The sequence below is a fragment of the Schistocerca serialis genome, chromosome 8 (assembly GCF_023864345.2).
Source record: "Schistocerca serialis cubense isolate TAMUIC-IGC-003099 chromosome 8, iqSchSeri2.2, whole genome shotgun sequence".
Lineage (NCBI taxonomy): Eukaryota > Metazoa > Arthropoda > Insecta > Orthoptera > Acrididae > Schistocerca > Schistocerca serialis.
In genome coordinates, this window is record NC_064645.1 from 455,949,645 (window position 1) to 455,971,064 (window position 21,420).

Sequence of the window (21,420 nt, forward strand, 5' to 3'; positions counted from 1 at the left end):
CCTTTTTCCATTTTAATGACTCTGTGTAGTTTTTGGGCCTCATTTTTGATTCCAAACAGTCTTAATTATCACACTTCAAGGACCCGAAGGCTAGCTCCCAGAGGGTGCTGAACAATTTGAAGTGTTTTAGCCACAGGTCTTGGAGAGCGGACAGGGTGCATCTGCTCAAGTTTTACAGTGTTTCTGTTGATCACAACTGGACCAGGTCTGCACAGTGTGCAGGTCATATCATCAATGATGTACTCCAGGGGGGTCAGGCTGGCCACTGAGGCTTACAGAACCAGCCCCATACCCAGCCTCTGGGCAGAGGCTGGTGAACTGCCACTTACTATGTGGCAGCAGCTTCTCGTGATGTGCCAGGTATATCAGTTCGTCACTATTCCCAATTCCCCAGCATACCATACCGTTGCTTGTTGGGCTATGGGAAGCCTCTCTACCAATTGCACGTGGGCCACAAGGCCATTTGAGATCTACGGAAAGTGTGTATTGGAATCCTACCATGTGAGGCACATATAAGCTCAAATCTGGCGTTTCAACCGATTGCCATCCTAGTTATCCCAAAGGCCCTGAGTAATTTTAGATTTAGTGCAATACAGGAGAGTGCACTCCAGTTTCTGATTTTAATATGCTATTTTGTGACATTTTAAATGAGTACCTCGACTATATAGCTGTGGTCATGGATGGGTCTTAACAGGGGGCCTATGTTGGGTGCTCTTTTGTTTTCTCGAATTGAGTTCACAAGATTTGGTTACCTCCAGAATACACTATATTCTATGCCCAACTATCCACAATATTGAAGACACTGGAGCAAGTGAGATGCATCTGTCTCCTCTCCCTGGATGCCCTTCAGTCTGTGCAATGCATGTATCCAGTTGCTAAAGTAGTCCAGAATATCTAGGACACCCTCCCCCAGCTACGAAGGCTGGGGAAAGAGGTGTCCTGCTGGGTGCTAGGGCACATATGGTTATTGCAGGGAACAAAAGGGTAGATTTAGCAGCCAAGGAGGCATGCCATGTTTCTCGGTTTGTTCAGTGTGCCGTTCCCCTGCATGCTGTTGTCTAGCCATTGAGGTACAGTGATAAGCGTGGATGGGAAGATGAATGGCTGGAAATGGCAGGCAACAAGCTTTGTCTAATAAAGCCCACAACACACCATAGTGTACCTCCTTCCAGCCATGCAAAGGGGATGTAGTTTTTCTTACGCGTCTTTGCATAGGCCACAGCCCTATGATGCAAGGCTTCTTGCTCCAGCAAAAGGATCCTCCAAAGTGTGCTGCTAGTGGCGTGCAGATCACTGTGCACCACATTTTATTATACTATGTTTTATTTTCCAAGCACTAGGCAGTGGCAGATTTGCTGAAAGATCTGCCCTCTATTTTAAATAACATTGAAATGAATGTTGTGAGAGTTTTAAGGTTGTGTGATTTGTCCAACTTTTTCCAAACATTTTAGGGAGAAGTTTTCAATGTGCTAACAGGGTGATTGGCTCACCCATGGTTTTTTTATAAGTGGTCAGTAAGTCACATCTCCCTGTGCTGTTCTTTTAGCTCCTCTGTTGTTTTACTTCTGTTGTAATCCCAGCTGTAGCACGTTTCATCCTTTTGTCTTGAGGTGTGTGAGATAAGGTCAAAGCTAGTGAGGTGGAAGTGAAGGCATGAGTCATTTTATAGTTTTACTCCTCACTGAGCAACAGTTATTTTGTAATTTTATCCACATTTATTTCTTTTAATGTGTGTAAGGATGCTGATAACCTCTCTGTTGAGAGCCCATAAGCTCTACACACACACACACACACACACACACACACACACACACACACACACACACAAACAAACCAACAAACTGCAATAATTCTAAACCTGAAAACAGATCTATTGCCCATTGCTGCCAATATCAAAATAACACACTTGCAGATCACCAGACCCCTCCAATATTATTCTTACACACATTACTCAGGGGGAACAATGAATCACTGTCATCATTCACAACCAATTTAGAAACAAACAACCAACACTAAAGAGCTCCACCACATGCTCCAACATGCCCACTGCAAAAACAATCCATTTCACATACACTGCACCACCAATATGTCACACAGCACAATGCAGTTACATCACAGATCCAAAGAGATGGCAGGTACTGCAAACTTCATGTGATATCTTCTCTTTACATATAGTCAAATGGAAGATGATATGTGTAACAGAAAGATGGACCCAATACTAATAAGTCACAAGATTAATGATAAACTTGTAGCACATGCATTGTTTAAATGTCTACAAAATTAGATTCCAATGAACCTGTGAAGCCAACAGCAGGGAAGATGATTTGAAGATTTATATTCAATGGGAGCATTATGGGAAAATGTGAAGCATTTATAAAGAAAAAATTCTGGAAAGTTCTGAGATGGCATTTGCTGTACAAACCCAACCGATTACAATTTGTGCAGGCTCTCAATCCTAATGATAAAGAGAAGTATTTTGTTATTATGTGCTAGCAAAGATGGAGGATGATGCATTTCTCCAGCGTGTAATTTTTAGCGATGAAGCAACATTCCACCTTGTTGGAAAAATCAACAGACACAGTGTTCTCATATGGGATTTGGAAAATCCACATTCACCATTGCAACACAAAGGAGACTCACCAAAGATCAATGTGTTCCATGCCGTATCCTGTACAAAGGTTTATGGACCATTTTTCTTCACGGAAAGAACTGTTAGCAAGAATCATGTACCTGGACATGTTGGAACAATGGCTGTTCCCTCAAGTTATGGGAGATTTCCAGGACTTCATTTTCTGACAGGATAGAGCTCCGCCCCATTGGCACCATGATTTACGAGGCTTTTTGAATGACTCCCTTCCTCAGCATTGGATTGGTCACAGGGGACTTGAGGACCTGGCTCTGCACTTCTGGCCACCGAGATCTCCTGATCTCACACCCTGTGACTATTTCTTATGGGATTATGCGAAGGAAGCTGTTTACATCCTGCCTCCAACTACTCAATGAGCTGCAGAACCGAATCACTGCTGCACGCACTCAGTAACAGCAGATACGCTTTCGCATGTGTGGGATGAGTTTGGCTACTGTGTCAATGTTTGCTGTGCAGCCAACAGGGTATTTATCACATTTATAATTATGAAATAATTATTACAAACTAATTAATTAAAAATTATTAAATTTATGAAATTGATATCAAACATCATGAAAAAAAACTTTGAAACTTCCTCTTTTCATTGGTATAAAGGTTGTTAATTTTGGATTTGCACATGAATAAATACAAAGTTTTGAAAATGGGTCCATCATTTAAAATAACACTGTGCATTAATAGCAAAACAAATGCAAGTCATAGAAACCCAATCTCTGTCCTGCATTAACAATAAACTATCACAATACTGTTTTATGCAGTTCATGCTTACACAAACTGTTTATACCAGACTGAGCCACTGATGTTTGGACTATGGTCTGTTAGTTTTAATTTTATTCTTTGTCTGAAAAATCTGTGCTTATTTCTTGTGCTGTGATAATATACATCATAACATCTGGGTTTGTTCCCCTGATGGTTTACAAAAAAATGTATACAGGGTGAAACCCAAAACTTGCACCACAAAATGTGGAAATGGAAAGTGCTGTTTGATGTACAGTTTTCACAGAAGGGATTGTTGGTTAGGGGTTCGTATTGTTAGCAGTCAACAGACTGTAATAATACTTAAAAGTGTTTTTTGTGCAAATATACACTTTCTTATTAAATGGTGCAATGCCTACTGCCTTTAACAATTTAAAAGTAGTGTAAATTAGAATGACAGTGGCATCTGTTGCAGGATTCTACTGTGAGTCATTTACAGGATACTGTATATTGAAAAGTTGACATACAGACTCTTGTATAATATTGTGTACTGTGGTAGCACACACTTAAGAACAACACAAGTGCATGCACTAGTTATGTGGATTCTGATCAGTAATGAGACAACTGACCATCAAAGGTTGTGTTCAATATGACCACTGGCAGTGGCAATACACACTTCCAGTCTGGTATTGAACAACTGCTGCACTATTATTTCAGTGGAGGTCTCTGAGCAGGCTGCAGTAATATGTCATTGCATATCATAGGATGCAGTTGGTATGTCCTTGCAGACAGTACCTTTCAGCATTCCCCACAGAAAACAGTCTACAGGAATCAAATTTGGGGAACAAGCTGACAAAGTTACAGGTCCTCTGCATCCAGTCCAATGATTTGGAAACAGTTTGTGAAGACTGTGCTGTAGTACTTCATACAATATGGACTGGACAGCCATCTTGTTGGTACCAAGGGTTCCTCCTAGTCTGCAGAAGAATGTCTTGCAGCATCCATGGAAGACACTCTGTTAGGAGGCTGCGATACTTGTGTGCGTTCCATGTTCCATCTATGAAACACGGGCCCATGAGCTGATAGTTCACTATCCCACACCACATATTTACACTCCTAGGAGACTTCCATCTGCTGAAGCCAACAGGGATTGTCAGCAGACCAATAGTCCATGTTTTGGTGGTTTTCCTGACCATGATTGGTAAATGTGGCTTCATTATTAACAAAAGATGTGATACAGCTGGAGTATCCTGTATTAATAATGTCCGTGAACAGAAGTTAACATGATTCTCATAATTGTTTCCATGCAGCTCTTGATGGAGAAAGATGTGACAGGGATGGAACCTATGTTGATGGACAATGTGTAGGCACTTGCCTGACTCATGGCACTTCCTCATGCGATTGCACAGGAGCTAATGTCCATATCAACTGCAACAGCAGCAAGAACATTAACTTCCCCCTCTTCTGTCATAACTTGTTTCCTTGTGTTAGATTGTCTAGGTGTTACACAACCACTTTTGCCTAACTGGTTGACGAGGTTGATAAGTAATTGCTGAGATGGTTGATGTCTATTGGGATATCTTGCCACATACACCACACAAGAAAGAACTGCATTCTTCCTACACACTCCATACACCATGAGCATGTTGGCTTTTTCTGAACTGGGAAATCCCATCATCCAGTCACGACTCACTGTTTGGATTGCCACACACTAACTGACTAGTAAGTTGCAAATGCACTCAAGGAGCATACAAGCGCACTGTAAGTAAACATAACAACATTGTACTCAGCAACTAAGCAGGTTGCATGGCACAAACAATTGTCTGTTTGGAAACTTTGCACAAAACAATAGCTTCTAATCAAATCGCACTTTACTCCTGCAACAAACAACACTGACATTCTAATTTACCCTACTTTTAGTTTGTTAATGTTAATAGCCATTGTTCCATTTAAAGAAGTGTATGTTTGCACAAAAATTACAAGTTCTAAGTATTATTACAATCTGTTTATTGGCTAACAATATGAGCCTCTGACTACCAATCCATTAGCACTCTCCATTTCTGCAGTATTTGTTGTGCAAGTTTTAGGTGATTCACCCTGTGTACTTATTACATTTTTTGCAAGCCGTCAGGGGAACAAACCCAAATGTTACGATGTATATTAACACAACACGAGAAATAAGCACAGTTATTTCGGACAAAGAAAAAGTTAAAACTAACAGATCGTCGTAACTGCTGTCTGCTTCACGTCTGCTGTGCAGCGAGCTACCTTAATTTAAGTACGAACTGTATTTTTCTTACTTGTCACTTCTTCTTCTGTGTGTTTTTGCTTTTAGGAAGCTAGTAATAGTGTTCCATAGATTTCATGTTTGTTTTGAATACAGTCAGAGAGAGTCCCTTTAGTCAACCATGGTGCCAGTAGCGCTAGTGTTTGTTTTCGATACAGTCCAGAGACAGGTAGTGCTATTTTCATTGTTTTCTACAAGAAGTGGCTAGCAACCACAGTTTAGTCAACAATTAGCTTCCTTTAGTGAATTAGCAGTCTAGTTAAAAGTTGATTAACTCTCTACAGTAAATTGATTTCTTAGGATGGATAGGATGTGTGACTGCTGTGTACGGACGCAGGAGGAGCTGGCCACTGTTCGCGAACAGCTGAATGTGTTGATGGCCGCGGTCAGCCGTCTTCGAGCTGCTGCCTCAGAGGGTAGTGGCAGTGGGAAGTCTGGTGCGTCGCATGGTACACCCCGGGTGTTACATGCTTCACCCACTGTCCCTGCTGCCGAGACATCTTCGCGGGTATTGGGTGTGGTTGGGCCACCCTCTCCCCCCCAAGGGGAGTGGCGGGTTCAGCGGCGTTCGCGGCGCACGAGGTGGAGGGTCAATGTGGAAGCTGGCCGTGTGGCATCACCCGCTCTGCCTGTGAGTGGACATGTGGCCGCTCCTTCAGCAAGGTCCGAGCAGGCACACGGGGGGAGGGGTTTATTAGTTATTGGGAGCTCCAACGTTAGGCGGGTGATGGAGCCCCTTAGGGAAATAGCGGAAAGGTCAGGGAAGAAGGCCAGTGTTCACTCTGTCTGCTTGCCAGGGGGTCTCATCAGAGATGTGGAGGAGACCCTGCTGGCGGCAATAGAGAACACTGGGTGCACCCGACTGCAAATTGTTGCTCATGTCGGCACCAGTGACTCCTGCCGTCTGGGTTCAGAGGTCATCCTCAGTTCGTACATGCGGTTGGCGGAATTGGTGAAGGTGGTAAGCCTCGCTCGCAGGATGGAATCAGAGCTAACTGTTTGTAGTATCGTTCCCAGAACTGATCGTGGTCCTCTGGTTTGGAGCCGAGTGGAAGGCTTAAACCAGAGGCTCAGACGATTCTGCAGAGATCTGGAGTGCAAATTTCTCGACCTCCGCTATCGGGTGGAGAAATGTAGGGTCCCCCTGAATAGGTCATGGGTGCACTACAAGCCGGAAGTGGCTACAAGGGTAGCGGAGTACGTGTGGAGTGCACATGTGGGTTTTTTAGGTTAGAGAATTCCCTCCCTAGGCCCGACAAGACGCCTCCTGAGACGCGGCAAGGTAGGAGTAGGCAAAATGCAACAGGGAATAACAATATTAATGTGCTAATAGTAAACTGCAGGAGCGTCTATAGAAAGGTCCCAGAATTTCTCTCATTAATAAATGGTCACAACGCCCACATAGTACTAGTGACAGAAAGTTGGCTGAAACCAGACGTAAACAGCAATGAAATCCTAAACTCAGATTGGAATGTATACCGCAGAGACAGGCTGGACAGTGAAGAGGGAGGCATGTTTATAGCGATAAGAAGTGCAGTAGTATCGAAGGAAATTGACAGAGATCCGAAATGTGAAATAATTTGGGTGAAGGTCACGGTTAAAGCAGGCTCAGACATGGTAATTGGATGTGTCTATAGGCCCTCTGGCTCAGCAGCTGTTGCGGCTGAGCACCTGAAGGATAATTTGGAAAATATTTCGAGTAGATTTTCCCACCATGTTATAGTTCTGGGTGGAGATTTTAATTTGCCGGATATAGACTGGGAGACTCAGACGTTCATAACGGGTGGCAGGGACAAAGAATCCAGTGAAATTTTTTTAAGTGCTTTATCTGAAAACTACCTTGAGCAGTTAAACAGAGAACCGACTCGTAGCGATAACATATTAGACCTTCTGGTTACAAACAGACCCGAACTATTTGAAACAGTTAACGCAGAACAGGGATTCAGCAATCATGAAGCGGTTACTGCATTGATGATTTCAGCCGTAAATAGAAATATTAAAAAAAGGTAGGAAGATTTTTCTGTTTAGCAAAAGTGACAAAAAGCAGATTACAGAGTACCTGACGGCTCAAAACAAAAGTTTTGTCTCAAGTACAGATAGTATTGAGGATCAATGGACAAAGTTCAAAACCATCGTACAATATGTGTTAGATGAGTATGTGCCAAGCAAGATCGTAAGAAATGGAAAAGAGCCACTGTGGTACAACAACCGAGTTAGAAAACTGCTGCGGAAGCAAAGGGAACTTCACAGCAAACATAAACATAGCCAAAGCCTTGCTGACAAACAAAAATTACGCGAAGCGAAATGTAGTGTGAGGAGGGGTATGCGAGAGGCATTCAATGAATTCGAAAGTAAAGTTCTATGTACTGACTTGGCAGAAAATCCTAAGAAATTTTGGTCTTATGTCAAAGTGGTAGGTGGAACAAAACAAAATGTCCAGACACTCTGTGACCAAAATGGTACTGAAACAGAGGATGACAGGCTAAAGGCCGAAATACTAAATGTCTTTTTCCAAACCTGTTTCACAGAGGAAGACTGCACTGTAGTACCTTCTCTAGATTGTCGCACAGATTACAAAATGGTAGATATCAAAATAGACGACAGAGGGATAGAGAAACAATTAAAATCACTCAAAAGAGGAAAGGCCGCTGGACCTGATGGGATATCAGTTCGATTTTACACAGAGTACGCGAAGGAACCTGCCCCCCTTCTTGCAGCGGTGTACCGTAGGTCTCTAGAAGAACGCAGCATTCCAAAGGATTGGAAAAGGGCACAGGTCATCCCCGTTTTCAAGAAGGGATGTCGAACAGATGTGCAGAACTATAGACCTATATCTCTAACGTTGATCAGTTGTAGAATTTTGGAACACGTATTATGTTCGAGTATAATGACTTTTCTGGAGACTAGAAATCTACTCTGTAGGAATCAGCATGGGTTTCGAAAAAGACGGTCGTGTGAAACCCAGCTCACACTATTCGTCCACGAGACTCAGAGGGCCGTGTTTCTTGACTTCCGCAAGGCGTTCGATACAGTTCCCCACAGTCGTTTAATGAACTAAGTAAGAGCATATGGACTATCAGACCAATTTTGTGATTGGATTGAAGAGTTCCTAGACAACAGAATGCAGCATGTCATTCTCAATGGAGAGACGTCTTCCGAAGTAAGAGTGATTTCAGGTGTTTCGCAGGGGAGTGTCATAGGACCGTTGCTATTCACAATATACATAAATGACCTTGTGGATGACATCGGAAGTTCACTGAGGCTTTTTGCAGATGATGCTGTGGTGTATCGAGAGGTTGTAACAGTGGAAAATTGTACTGAAATGCAGGAGGATCTGCAGCGAATTCACGCATGGTGCAGGGAATGGCAATTGAATCTCAATGTAGACAAATGTAATGTGCTGCGAATACATAGAAAGATAGATAGATCCCTTATCATTTAGCTACAAAATAGCAAGTCAGCAACTGGAAGCAGTTAATTCCATAAATTATCTGGGAGTACGCATTAGGATTGATTTAAAATGGAATGATCATATAAAGTTGATCGTCGGTAAAGCAGATGCCAGACTGAGATTCATTGGAAGAATCCTAAGGAAATGCAATCCAAAAACAAAGGAAGTAGGTTACAGTACACTTGTTCATCCACTGCTTGAATACTGCTCAGCAGTGTGGGATCCGTACCAGATAGGGTTGATAGAAGAGATAGAGAAGATCCAACAGAGAGCAGCGCGCTTCGTTACAGTGTCATTTAGTAATCGCGAAAGCGTTACGGAGATGATAGATAAACTCCACTGGAAGGCTCTGCAGGAGAGATGCTCAATAGCTCGGTATGGGCTTTTGTTAAAGTTTCAAGAGCATACCTTCACCGAAGAGTCATGCAGTAAATTGCTCCCTCCTACGTATATGTCGCGAAGAGACCATGAGGATAAAATCAGAGAGATTAGAGCCCACACAGAAGCATACCGACAATCCTTCTTTCCACGAACAATATGAGACTGGAGCAGAAGGGAGAACCAATAGAGGTTCTCAGGGTATCCTCCGCCACACACCATCAGGTGGCTTGCGGAGTATGGATGTAGATGTAGATGTAGATTGCCAGAATCATTAAAAGTACATACAGGAGATCCATTTAAAACAAAATTAAAATCTTTTCTTATAAATAAATCCCTGTATTCATTGAAGGACTTCTAAGCTGTATAAATATTAGGTATTAACTTAGTGCTTACTGCTTTGCTCGCATGGTCTACATGGTCTGCAGAGATTTTTTGTTTTTATTTAATTAAATTTTTATATTGTTCACAAATTGGAACACCTTTTAAGTTTTAACATTAATATAAACATGATCTTTTCTGAATGTACTTCTGACCAGAAAGCGATTCTGGTAGCTGGAGTCCAAAGTGTTTGTTAATCATGCTTTTTATGTTCTCATGGAGATATTTCCAAAGCAAATTTCACCCCCTAACAAATATTTCTTTATATCTAATCAAGACGTGAAATACCAATGAAATTTTCATTCCCTATTGCACTCCCTTAGGCAACAAATTTCCAGAAAAACATTTTTTTTTAATTTCCGACCAAGAAGTCAAATACCATTTGTCACAGTAGTTCTTTAGAAATTATTTATTTTTCAAAAAAGCTTTCACCAACTATTTTAAAAATATTGAAACACATTTTTTATTTTCTGACTGAAAAATAAAATACCAGTTTTCATAGTTCTCGCTTCAAAATTCCCTTAATAGCAATGTACTTTCAAAAAGCCTTTTGTCCCCTGTTTCAACCCTTTATATCCTTAGCAGTTTGGGCTGGGAGGAGGAAAGTAAAAAGGCTGAGTGCTTTGGTGGAATATAGGGCAGTGTATTGCTGGAATGGGAACAGCAAAGGGGCTAGATGGGTAAGGACAATGACTAATGAAGATTGAGGCCAGACAGGTTACGGGAACATAGGATATATTGCAGTGAGAGTTCCCACCTGTGCAATTCAGAAAAATCTGTTGTTTGTGGGAAGGATCCAGATGGCACAGGCCATAGTGCAGTAATTAAAATGAAGAATGATGTGTTGGGCAGTGCTCAGCACCTCTACTACCCTCAAATCACCTCCTGTTTACTTTCCACAATTTATTAACTTTGAACTTTGCCTCATCATCATTCCCCATATCCCTCAACATGCAAACTAACCTTACATCCACAGAAAGTATCGCAATCTACCACCTAAAAACTGATCATGACCTTATAATCCTACTTACTGACAATGGCTCCACAATTGTTGTTTAGAACTGCAAGAATTATCTGGCAGGACTCCGCCAGCTGTTAGAGTCATCCACCTATAAATCCTGCCAGTGACCTCAGTCTAAAAATCCAGCAGGCTCTCCAGTCTCTCCTCAAATCCTTAGGCCCATCCCAGAGCCCATACCTTTCCTCACCCCTACCACTCCCCACACTCCTACCTTCTACATGCTTCATAAAGTACATAAACCCAACCACCCAGGCACTCCATGGCAGCCAGTTGCTGTGCCCCCACTGAGATAATCTCTGCACTTGTAGACCAACACCCTCAGCCCATTACCCACAAAAGATAACAATATAATACTGTATAAAATAATCCAATATGAAAGATAACAACCATTTCCTCCACAGACTCTCCACAGTTCCTGTTCCTTTACCATATGGTGCCCTGCTCTTCACTACTGATGCCATCTCCCTTCACACTAACATCCCTAATGCCCACAGCCTTACCACTATTGAATCATCGTATTTCCCAATGCTCAATGGATTCTAAACCAACAACCTCCTTCCTAGTCACCATTACCAACTAAATCCTCACACATAATTACTTCACCTAAAGGCATTACCTACAAACAAATCTAGGATACAGCTAAGGGCACCCACATGACACCATCCTATCCCAACCTATTCAAGGGCCATCTAGAGGAATCCTTCCTAAACACCCAGAATCCCAAACCCCTCACCTGGTTCATATTCACTGATGACATATCTGTGATCTGCATCGACAAGCCACCTTCCTTGACGCTGACCACCTCAGAGATGGTTACATCAGTACCTCTGTCCATATCAAACCAACCAAAAGCAATACCTCCATTTCACCAACTGCCACACATTCTATACCATGAAGTCCCTTTCATACAGCCAAGCCACCCATGGCAATCACATCTGCAGTGATGACTGGTCCCTCTTGAAGTATATCTAGGGTCTCATTGAGGCCTTTACAGACCATAATTATACTCCCAGCCTTTTAAAAAAACAGATCCCCCATGCCTTATCTTTCAAGTCATCCACCATCTCCCAAAGTCTCACCGTACTGCCACAGAGAAGCATTCCCCTTGTGACTCAGTACCATCCAAGACTGGAGCAACTGAATTACATTCTCTGACAGGGCTTCAACTACCTCTCATCATGCTCTAGAATTAGAAGTCCTACCCTCTATCCTTCCCACCCCTCCCACAGTGGTATTCCTCTGCCCACTGAACCTACACAATATCCTCATCCTGCCTTACACAACCCCTGCTCTGGCTCATATTCCTGTAATATGACCTCCTCCACCACCACCACCACCACCACCACCACCACCACCACAACCACCACCTACTCCATTCCAGTCACAAATGTCACCTATCCCATCAAAGGCAGGGCTATGAGTGAAACCAGACATGCGATCTAATAGCTAAGCTGCAACAACTGTGCTGCATTTTACTTGAACACGACAGCCAACAAGCTGGCTGTCTCCATGAATGGCCATGGACAGAATGTGGCCAGGAAACAACTGTACCACTCTACTGCTGAGCACACTGCCCATCATTTCAATAACTGCTTCACAGCCTGTGCCATTAGGATCCTTTCCACTATCACCAGATTTTTCTAAATTTCAGAGGTGGGAACTCTTTCTGCAATATATCCTACATGCCTGTAACCCCCCTGCCTTCAAGCTTCATTAGTTATTGTACTTAGCTGTCTAGACTCTTCCCTGTTCTCATTCCAGCATTACACAGCCCTCTATTCCACCAATGCACCCAGCCTTTTTACTTCTCCACTTTTCTGCTACCCTCTCCCCCCCTTTCCCTGCTCTCTGTCTAACCTCGTGACTGCACCTAGCTGCCCCCTACTCACCCTCCGCCTCGTCCCTGCATGCTCCCACTAGCAGCACTTTACCATCACCCATCCCTACCATGCTATCTCTCCCCCCCCCCTCCCCCCGTCCCCCAGCCTCCTCCTTACATCCACCTGGTTGCCTCTCCAATCATGCACTCCTGTTGCTTGTAGTCTAGCTTCAGCTGCTAGAGACTGTGGTCATGTGTGTGTGTGTGTGTGTGTGTGTGTTTGACAAAGGCCTTAGCTCATTTTGTGACTGCCATTTTGTTGTACCTATCTGTGACTCAGCATCTCCGCTATATGGTGAGTAGTGTGTGTTCAGCCAAAAGCATACCTGTTGAGCACTCTTTTAGTTGTGTCTGCCTGTGACTCAACATCTGCACTCGTATATGATGAGTAGGAATCTATCCTTTTCATGATTTCTACATTTAAATAATTTAGGACAAAAATAACAACTCACTGAATAGTAGAAGCATTGAGTTGTATAGATTACCATTAATAAGCTAAGAAAACACAATTTAATGCTCTTTTTGTTTACTAAAATAATTTATTATACCCACTGTACAACTTATACAAAATACATTTTGTGTGTTTGCAGATGGTACAATTTTTACAACATCGTACCTTGACTCAACTCGTCAGAGCTTTATAGCCAGGTAGTCATACACTACCATCGTGCAACACAACCTCTGTGCATATTAACATATATCCAAGATTCATCATTTGAAAACAGTCATTCTTGTGCTAATGATAAAAGTCAGTCCATCACACAGTAACACTTTTTCCAATTCATACTGACTAGAAAATAATTTACATTTTAAGTCACTTATGCGGAATGTGCTCAACAGCCTCATACTAACTCAAAATTTACATTAATGTATTATGTTCACTGAATTGAGGCTTTCTAATAAGAACTGGTGGTAGACATACTCAGCAGGATCTTGATGTCTGGAAAAGACGGAAAGGAAAAAGTTTTGGTATACTAATTAAAAATTAACATGTTATCTGCATGGGGATTTTAAATTTATTACCTGTCCCATTTCATATCTGGCATTATACTGTCCAATATATCATTTGCATTTAGAATGCCGATGACTGTTCCATTTGGCATCATAATCTCTGTTGTTACTGGAAAGGAGTATTTGGAAAGCAGTTCTTCAGCTTCTCTCATGCCAGCAGCAGAAAGTTCCTGCAAAATAATTAGTTAGGAGTGTGATCTTGTTAACTTAAATAATGTGTTCTTGATATAAGTACCTCTCAGAATTGATTGCTTGGTTATTTTGGTTTAGGGTGTTTGATGTCACAGTCATCAGTGACTTAGTGAATAAAAATTCCACATGAGCTCTGAGCAGAAAACACATTAATCATGGCCACCTAACCCTGGCTCTACTATATTGAGGAGTGTGTGAAGTTCAGTATAAAAATTTTTAATTTTGCCTGGGGACTTGAAGCAAACCGCAATTCAGGTATCCTCCATTGTGTAAACTTGAACAGAAAGCGATCTGGAGTACAGGCCTTGGTGTGCTCTAGTTAATGATGGTGGTGGTGATGATGATGATGATATGAATTTATATATTTTGCTGAAAGCATTCAGGAAAATGGAATTGAAACAAAAGCAGAAATCAAATGTCAAAAGATAGAAAATGCATACTGAGTCACCCAAGATATCTATGAGGGGAAATGTATCTTAAAAACAAACAAAATTAAGACATTACAATACAATAATTAATCCAGAGTGCCTCTACAAATCAGAAACACTAATTTTGAACAGTAAAACAAACAATGAAAACACTGAGAAAACAGGATGAAAAGTCTTAAGAAAAACTTGGTTATTTTATATCAACTGCGAGGCAAATGGGAAATCAAGCAGTATGCAACTATCCATAGCAAGATTAGAAAATGCAGTGAGCAATTATCAATAGCAAGATTAGAAAATGCAGGTTAAGATTCTATGGGCATATTAAAAGAAACAAAAGTGTTATTTCACACATCCATCCCACACGATGCCCGACCCCATTCGCATATGCATTGAAACAGGTTGGACACAGTGTGTAGTCAGCAGCATGACAGACCCACAGAGTTTGTAAGATGGAGAGAATGCTCACCTTAGACTGATACAGTATTTATCAAGAGTAACTACTCCACTAACCCAATTTCTTGCTTTAACAGCTGAAACCAATTTATTGCTTTAACAGCTCAACAGAATTTTATAACTATGTGATCAAGAGAAGTATATCAACAGATCTTGTAGATCCCTTTGGAGTTACCGTTTCCCAGCAAGCTGGAGGAAAATTAGGTAGCCTGTAAGATCACAAGAGGACAGTAGAAAGAGCTTAGTACAGTGGTGATAGAGTCACAGTGCGGTGAGGCACCAAGAGGTGCAGTGATGAGGTATTGCACTCATGTGCAACAACACCCATGTACAACTATCCAGAGATACTTAGAAGTACAGAGGTACTGTTGATCCAGACTCCTTCTCCAAGGAAGATTGTCCCTTTACTTATTGGGCTGCTTTGGTCATTGACTATTTCATAGGTAAAGATACGCATCATATGTCATGGACAATTTAGACTCCAGAACTAACTCCTGTAAAGCATGTCAACATTCACAGGGTGGCAAAGACAAGGAGGGGCAGGTGGAGGGGCAACCACCATTATGGATTCTTTCTTAGCTCTAAGCATGTTCTCATAAATAGGATCGACTACCAAAAGGCTTGAGCATCTCATTTTGATACCAGAAATGTCGTGTTGAATCGGTAACCACGACACCTTTTAACCACTTTCTTTTCTCTCAAATCACTGTTTTTCATGGTGTGTTTTAAGGTTTAAACCCAAGTTGACAATTTGGCAGGTTCAATGTCAATTCTTGTTAAAAGAAAAGAAAAAATTCCGTGTCGTCTATATTTATGTGCTGCTCCATGACTCTGCTGTCAATATCTTTATTCTTGGCTTGTATGTAACTTCTGTGTCTTCTTTCAGTAAATGTGGTTTTTTTTCGTATCCAGAGTGTAATTACAAAGCTAATAAAATGTTTTCTTGCCTTTAAATAATATTTTTCATCAGGTTATGGGCCCAGTCATCAGGTCCTTCAAGCTTATCAATGCTGACCTTATAATCGCCGCTCGCAGTCATGTTTATTTACAGACACAGGCTCATTTCAAATATTGTTTTACTTCTTAAACTAGATGATTTTAGTAAATTTCGTCGAATTTTCTTTTTAAGACACAAAAATGAAGTGTGCACTGTGCTTAAGCAGTTTTTAAATGAAGCACGAACTAATGGACATGTTGTCAAACAATTTAATGTGATGGTGGCAAAGAATTTAACAATAAGAATATCAGTGAACTGCTTGCAGACAGGGGAATAGAGCTACTGATTCCTCCTCCTTACACTCCTGAACAAAATGGTGTGGCTGAACGGGAAAATAGGACAATTGTTGAAGCTGCCCGGTCAATGCTAAATCCGAGTAAATTACCTAAAGGGTTGTGGGCAGAGGCATGTAATACAGCAGTCTACCTAATAAATCGTACTGGAAAATCTTCAGTTGAAAATAAAACCCCTTATGAACTATGGTTTAATCGACCAGTAGGACGACTTGATCATCTCAGAATTTTTGGCACAGGCTGCTATGTTCACATTAACAAACAATTCCGTTCCAAGTTTGATGATAAGGCAGTTTTTGGACGACTTGTTGGATATGTTAATGACAAAGATGGGTTTAGAGTTTGGATTCCATCTAAAAGTAAAGTGGTGTTGAGTCACGATGTGAAATTAAAGCCAGAAATTGTTTGTGATTTACATAGTGATCATGTTGAATATAGTGATCATGTTGAATTTGAAGTCCCTCAGGAAGAATTTAATGATCCCAATTCATCTAAAGATGACCAATGTAAATCTCCTAGGCTGTACACTTCTGGAGGAAGTCAAACTCAAGAAAAAATTGGCACTCTCGATTCTGGAGAAAGTCAAGAGTCGAGTGAATCTGATGAAAATAAAGAATTAACAGAATTTTTAAAAGCAGAAGCTGCTGAATCTTCTAATGAAGAGAAACAGAAGAATAAAAGACAACGAAGAAAACCAACCTGGATGGAAAGTGGTGAATTTTGTATAACAAAAGTTGATGCACTTGAATACAAAGATCCAAACTGTTTTTCAGAAATATTGCAGTCAAATGAGAAGGAAGAATGGATGCAAGCTATTAGTGAAGAACTTCAATCACTAAAGAAAAACAATACCTGGGTGTTGGTTGACCGTCCGAAGAATGCCAAAGTATTGCAAAACCGCTGGGTTCTACGGCGAAAGGTCGCAGTCAATGGAGGTACTCGCTTTAAAGCCAGATTGGTTGCAAAAGGCTGTATTCAGAAAGCAGGAATTGATTATGACGACACCTTTAGCCCTGTGGCACGTTATGACACCATACGAACTCTGTTGGCTGTAGCTGCTTCAAAGAGAATGCTGCTAGAACAATTCGATGTAAAGACAGCTTTTTTGAATGGAATACTTGAAGATGAAGTATATATGGAACAACCAGAAGGTTTCGAAGATGGTACAGGCTGAGTATGTTTCTTAAAAAAAAGTCTTTATGGGTTGAAGCAAGCGCCACGTTGCTGGAACAAACGTTTTGTTGAGTTCATGAAGAAAGCTGGTTTTTCAAACAGTGATGCAGACCCATGCCTATTTTATCATAGACAAAATGGAAATAACCTTTATGTGGCAATCTACGTTGATGATGGCCTGATTGTTGGCAGTAACAAGAAAGAAATTGCTGTTTTTATGGATGTTTTACAACATGAATTCAAAATAACAACTGGCAGTCTTGAAAATTTTCTTGGCATAAATATAAAGCAATATGAAGATGGAGCAATAATGATAAGTCAAGAGAAATATACAGAAGAAATTCTGCAAAGATTTCGAATGGCAGAAGGCAATACAATCTCAACTCCTAATGGACATGAGGACAATAATCAAAATGAAGAAGTTTCGTCATCTGTACCCTACCGTGAAGCAATTGGTTGTCTTATGTACCTTTCAACAGTAACTCGTCCAGACATCACTTTTGCAGTCAATAAAGCTGCTCGAGCTATGGAGAAACCAACCACTGAAGATTAGAATAGAGTAAAGCGCATTTTCCGGTATTTGAAAGGGACCTTAAATTTTGGAATTGTATATAATAAAAAAGAAGAGCTAAAGATTTACGCTGATGCAGACTTCGCAGGTGATAACCGGACAAGGCGCTCAACAACTGGAATTCTTGCAAAGTACGCAGGTGGTGCAGTGTCATGGACAAGTCAGTTGCAGAAAGTAGTGGCCACATCCACAACCGAGGCGGAAATAATTGCAGCTAGTGAAGGAGTCAAAGAGTTAGTTTGGTTATGTCGTCTGCTACCAGAATTAGTGGAAATGTCGGGCCAGCCTCCAGTTCTTTACACTGACAATGCTAGTGCATTGAAGTTGGCAAAAAATCCAAAATATCATCAACGTTCTAAACATATAGATGTCCGACATTTCTATGTTCGTGAAAGATATCTGAACGGTGAGATTTTCTTGGAACACATTGATGGACACAACCAGTTGGCAGATATTTTGACGAAACCCCTAGAACGAGTTCGATTTAATTTTCTATGTTCAGAAATTGGCATGCAAGAGACAAAGCAATAATTTCATGATTTTTCTTTTGGAGAAAGTGTTAAAAGAAAAGAAAAAATTCCTTGTCGTCTATATTTATGTGCTGCTCCATGACTCTGCTGTCAATATCTTTATTCTTGGCTTGTATGTAACTTCTGTGTCTTCTTTCAGTAAATGTGGTTTTTTTTCGTATCCAGAGTGTAATTACAAAGCTAATAAAATGTTTTCTTACCTTTAAATAATATTTTTCATCAATTCTAAAGCCTTATTTGCACTGAAATCTCCATCCCTGTTTGTAATGTTTCCCAATATCATTATGTTGATATATTCCTTAATTACACTGCATTAGATACTTTGATCCTGTACAGCGACACTAGTTTTGTCATATTTAATGATTGTATTCCTGGTTGTGTTTGGTAATGGTTGATTTGCTTGCCTATGTGAAGTGTGTTTCATATGTTCCTTAGTTTTTTTTAAACAATGGAAACTCCAGGTAGGAATATAAAAAAATGTAGGAAAAGACAAATTGCTGCTTACTGTACAGACTTAACAAGTGTCTTCTTTACTGTAAGTACCAACCTGTCTTTTCTGACATTGTTATTTTTTCCTCAACTGGTTTTGGTGCTCTGTTATATATTCAACCCAACACACTGGCAACAAATGTGGTGTATACCTGGTTTTTGGAGATCTGGATCATCTTTAATGACACCATTGTTGGAAGGAGTTAAATGCATTTAGAGAATTTACCACAGTACACTACCTATGTAAACATTTCTAAAGATTAGGGTATATAAGCAACCCATGTTTTTTTTCTCTGTTCTTGATCTCAGTCTCCTTCACAGGAATTCTTGAAATTGTCCACAATGATTAGTTAATCAAAATACCCATTTCTTCTGTACACTACTCCTATGTCTTGTGTTCTGTGCCAAGGCTCTTCTTACCTGATATTAAATATTAATAGTATGTTACTCCAAAATGTTCATTCATTCATGTTCCATGTCATTAAACAGAATCATTACAACAATGTGGAATTAGGTGAGGTACACACTAATAACTCTAAGCAGGCACTAGGAATTGCAATAATAACCAACTTCCATTAGCATGGTGTGTGTGTGTGTGTGTGTGTGTGTGTGTGTGTGTGTGTGTGCGCGTGTGCGTGTGCACGTGCTCAAGGAGGCACTCCAGTTACTAAGTTTCAAGTTGTTATTTTTTGAGTGTGCATATTGACGACTCAATGCTTCTGCTTTTCAGTGACTGGTCCCATTTGTGTACTGAAAACTATTTGGAAAATTTAATTGTTATATCTCTCTTGCATGGATGGAGCTCTACTTTCATAAAGGGAAGAAAATCACATTGATTAATTACACCATGTGAATAAAACAACTCTGAAGAGGGATCATAAAATAAGAGTCCAACACGGTTTATTACTAGGGCCCCTCTTGTTCCTGAACTTTAAAAATGACAGTCCATTAACTTAAAAGGACTGTTTAAAAGTGTGATGTTTTCTGATGACATACTAATCAAGACCCAGAACTCAGTTATATGACAATAGTGCAGATGATGCTGAAGAGGGCTACAACTGGTTCACAGGTAATGTAACAGGCATTAAGGATTGAAACTCCTGGTAGGAATATAAAAAATGCAGGAAAAGGCAGATTGCCACTTGCCATAAAGAAGACATGTTAAGTTTCTGACAGGAAAATTAAAAGACACTTATGCACAGCTTTCAGCCACAGCCTTCTTCAGAAAAAGAGAAGCGCACACTATTCATTCACACAAGCACGATCACATCACGCGCACATAAATGCCAACTCCAGCAGTTCGAGCCAGAGTGTATTCCAGCCCAAGATGCCAGAGTTGGCGGTCATGTGTGCATGAGGTGAGCTTGCTTGTCTGTATGAATGGTGTGTGTTTCTCTTTTGCTGATGATGGCGATGGCCAAAAGCTTTGCATAAGCATCTCAGTTTTGCCTGTCTGCAATTTAACATGTCATCTTTACGGTAAGTAGCAATCTATCTTTCCTTACACTGTTGATTATTTCACATAGTTCATAGTTATCTTCAAGGATAATTCAGTTAAAGTAAATTAAGTATTCCGTATAAGTCAGTTGTAAAATTGCTGTGTAAAGTAGATAGTAAGTAGATGGTATCTTGCAGAGCCCTCTTCAAAGATCTTGGAATTCTTACAACCACTCCCCAACAAATATTCCCATGACTACCATTTTTGTTAGAAATAAGAATTTGTTTCAGATGATTTTGCTGTAGAAAAACAAAAGAAGATAGGAAAATAATGTCTAACAGGAAGACATTTACAGGAACTTGCTATGTTAATATACATTATTAATATTGCAGTGAAATGTAAGCATAAAAGATTGTCCAATAACCAGGAGAGTGGCATGTGGTTATGTGCCACTCATCAATTGTCTAAAAAGGAGTAATCACCTACCCTCATGTTTGTTTATTTAGTATTGTGTAACTTATTATATACAACCAAATTTAAAAAGCCAATTAATAATTTGGAATTACCAAAGAGTGCTTGTGATTAGACAGATTATTAATATTACTTTATACACTACTGGCCATTAAAATTGCTACACCAAGAAGAAATGCAGATGATAAACGGGTACTCATTGGACAAATATATTATACTAGAACTGACATGTGATTACATTTTCGTGCAATTTGGGTGCATAGATCTTGAGAAATCAGTACCCAGAACAACCACCTCTGGCCGTAATAACAGCCTTGATATGCCAGGGCATTGAGTCAAACAGAGATTCGATGGCGTGTACAGGTACAGCTGCCCATGCAGCTTCAACACGATACCACAGTTCATCAAGAGTAGTGAATGGCGTATTGTGACGAGCCAGTTGCTTGGCCACCATTGACCAGACGTTTTCAATTGGTGAGAGATCTGGAGACTGTGCTGGCCAGGGCAGCAGTCGAACATTTTCTGTATCCAGAAAAGCCTGTACAGGACCTGCAACATGAGGTCATGCATTATCCTGCTGAAATGTAGGGTTTCGCAGGGATCGAATGAAGGGTAGATCCATGGGTCATAACACATC

The 21,420-nt window shown here is 40.7% G+C and overlaps 1 protein-coding gene across 1 annotated transcript in view; it reads right to left on the reverse strand.

Moving 5' to 3' along the window:
- Positions 1-13,259: 13,259 nt before the first annotated feature.
- Positions 13,260-21,420, reverse strand: part of LOC126416436 (selenoprotein N-like) — a 159,087-nt gene continuing 150,926 nt past the window's right edge. Inside the window, exons 9-10 of the mRNA XM_050084158.1 lie at positions 13,761-13,918; positions 13,260-13,677 (exon numbers count right to left, since the gene is read on the reverse strand). The gene's annotated coding sequence lies outside the window, so the exon portion shown is untranslated. The remainder of the gene's footprint in view (positions 13,678-13,760; positions 13,919-21,420) is intronic.